General features: G+C 39.6%; 1 protein-coding gene across 1 annotated transcript in view; it reads right to left on the minus strand.

The window, feature by feature from the left end:
- The window catches only part of LOC107670890 (von Willebrand factor A domain-containing protein 8-like), a 32,943-nt gene that overhangs the window by 23,756 nt on the left and 5,811 nt on the right, over nt 1-3,376 (minus strand). The gene's annotated exons all lie outside the window — the stretch shown is intronic.

Below are 3,376 nucleotides of genomic sequence, written 5' to 3' on the forward strand. Positions count from 1 at the left end.
AACATCAGTACCTTGAATTTAATGCGAGCAGCTATTGGTAGCCAGTGCAAAATTATGAAGAGAGGTGTGACGTGGGCTTTCTTTGGCTCGTTGAAGACCAGTCTCGCTGCTGCGTTCTGGATCATTTGCAGCGGCTGGATAGTACGTGCCGGAAGACCCGCCAAGGGAGCATAACAGTAGTTCAGTCTGGAGAGAACAAGAGCTTGGACAAGAAGTTGTGTGGCTTGCTCTGACAGGAAGGGTCTAATCTTCCTAATGTTGTACAAAGCAAACCTGCAGGACCAGGCCGTTGTAGCAATATGGTCTGTGAAGCTTAACTGATCATCCATCACAACTCCACAAGGTTGCTGGCTGTCCTGGAAGGAGTTATGGTTGATGAACCCAGCTGTATAGAGCAGCTGTGATGAAACGATGGGTTTGCTGGAACAACAAGCAGTTCTGTCTTAGTAAGGTTGAGTTGAAGGTGATGGTCCTTCATCCAGCTAGAAATATCTCTCAGACAGGCTGCAATGCGAGCAGCTACCGTCGGATCATCTTTGTTGGAATGAGAAGTAGATTTGAGTGTCATCAGCATAGCAGTGATAAGAAAAGCCATGCTTCTGAATGACAGATCCTAATGACGACATGTAGATGGAGAAGAGAAGTGGTCCAAGCACTGAGCCTTGAGGAACCCCAGTAGCAAGAAGTTGTGACTTAGAAACCTCACCCCTCCAAGACACCCTGAAGGACCTACCTGAGAGGTAAGACTTGAACCACAGGAGTGCGGTTCCTGAGATGCCCTGAGATGATTATTAAGAAAGTTGCAGGCCAGATTCGAACCAGAGACATCTAACCACTGAACCACAGCTCTGTCAAGACGAAACATTAACACTCATTCAGCGGAGTGCTCTGTCTTGTTTGGAGGTTTGATCAATATTTGACCACACTGACCAGCAGAACGAGCCCAACAGCAAGCAGCACCAGCTCAGTCAAGGTCACTGCAGATAATCTAATCCAGGATGTCCTGCTTGCCTAAAACCCAGCTGCTACAACATGTGCTCTTAGTATTATATATTTTTGTGGAACAGATAAAGTCAGCAACAGTGATTTACTGGGACCATGAATTAGTGTAGGGGGAAGCAAATCCTAAAATTAAGAGAGAGCTTTCATGTTTTTCACAGTCAGTTTAAATAAATAAATAAAATAAGAATATAATTTAGAAATGAAAGCCACATGCCATTAAACACAATACCAATAATGTATAAATACTGTAACTGTTGATATATATAAAATATATGTAACAAATTGTTAAATATTGTTAAAAATACATCTACTTTTTAATGTGTATATCAGTGCCAGATTTTATTTATCAGATTTTATTTCAGGTACAATTATTAAGCAACTTTGGTCTAACAGATTGTTTTTTTTTCTCACAGTTTACTAAAACCACAATAGATGATGTAGTGCTGAGTGTATTTATTAAATGGAATTTGATTGCGTTATCAATATATACTTTACAATCATCAATAAACTGTTCCAGCTAAAATATTCTGAATTTATGTTAAAAGGGTAACACTAGAGAACAATACCAGGAAAAGCTTGAAATGGTCAGAGTGCAGCACATTTTTTTTATTTTATTTTTTTATAAAAAATATATACATATTTTCGGAATTAGCTTTTTCATTATTAAAGTGGTTGAATTGATCAGAAATTCCACTTCCATTTCAATTTCTCTACAGAAATGAATGGGTAACTATGGTAACCAGATTTAGTTTTGCCCAATAAGTGTGTCGGACCTCCTGTATCTATGCAGAGTGATGGAGAAATTGTGTTTGTTTGTGTGTGATGTGGAGACTGGGGAGGGGTGGAGGGCGGATCCAAGACACTGTGGCCGTTAAGGAAAACCCCAGACCATCAGTATGATAACACAGTCTTGAGCGTCATGATAAACCTTTATCTTATAATATTAGTAATGAACCCTGCTTTCTGAACCTTTCTTTCCTTGTTGTTTGTAAACTATATTTCTCCCTCCTTCAGTGTGGCAGCCAGGCAAACCAGTGAACACTCTCACATGAGCGATACTGAACTGAACTTACACATGCTATTTAGAGAGCTGCACTGAAAGGTCAAGAATGCAACCATTTGGGCAAATATTTGATTTAAAACTAAGCAGGCTGGTGTAGGTGTGCTCAAAGAGAGCCAGTGAGGTGCAGAATGACCTGAGGGTTAACAGGCTCTTTGTGTACCTGAATGGAAGAACAGGAAGTGTGTGAACTCTTAGACAAACACACACTTCAAACACATACCAAACCAGTCAATATTATGATTTAGATATTTAGGCCACATATACATCCCGCAAAGTGTTGAGTGTGACATGAATGCATTTAAATGCTGGAGTGTATCGCTAAATAGCTTTTCTTTGAATATGCAATACAGGAGGCACTCCTGAAGCAGCATTTTGAGTCTCATGATTGTTAACAACCAGTATGGATGCCAACAGATTAACCTCTTTGGTGCTATTTTTGATGGAAGAAACACTAGCGACTGCAGACATATTAATGTCTGGTCATTTTTAGTAACCCTCGGTCCACATATGTATCATTTAGAACAACCGATAAACAACCAGTCTCTACCAAACCAATACTTATGTTCCATTCATCTGTAATATTAACATATTTTGCCTAATATACATAATCTGTCCACCTCTGAATGATAGAAATCCACTATACATTAGGTCAGTTCTCTCCATAGAGTGTCCTTATAGCCTGTGACTGTATGTTTGGTGTATTTACTCCACTATAAAGATTATCTGTAATTCACACAGCACAGAACTGGAGTGCCGCCATGAAAGAGCCTCCCACTGAAAATGCTGAGTATTAGCAGCATGTATGTCCAAACAAGCTTCTGAATGGCAAAATAACCTAACAACAAATGTGGAGAAAACAGACTGCAATATAAAACAAAAACACAAATCTTTGTCTAATGCATTTTATCTCCAGTTTGTGTATGATCATAGTCAGTAAGACTGCAATACTCAATACAGAAACAGAACATGCCAAGAAATATCTCACCAAACAAAAATGCTGAGTGCACAAAGATGTAGTCACATGAATAAACATAAAATGGAAACTCTTTGGATATAAAATGAATATCTTCTTAATATCTTATTTCACAACACTACAAATGTTCTAATTTAGCAATTTTACAATAAAGTAATTGGGGGAGTCGTGGCCTAATGGTTAGAGAGTTGGACTTGTAACCCAAAAGGTTGCAGGTTCGAGTCTCGTACCGGCAGAGATTGTAGGTGGGGGGAGTGAATGTAAAGCACTCTCTCCCACCTTCAATACCACGACTGAGGTGCCCTTGAGCAAGGCACCGAACCCCCAACTGCTCCCCG

The sequence above is a fragment of the Sinocyclocheilus anshuiensis genome, unplaced genomic scaffold, assembly GCF_001515605.1.
Source record: "Sinocyclocheilus anshuiensis isolate Anshui unplaced genomic scaffold, SAMN03320099.WGS_v1.1 scaffold1366, whole genome shotgun sequence".
NCBI classification, from domain to species: domain Eukaryota; kingdom Metazoa; phylum Chordata; class Actinopteri; order Cypriniformes; family Cyprinidae; genus Sinocyclocheilus; species Sinocyclocheilus anshuiensis.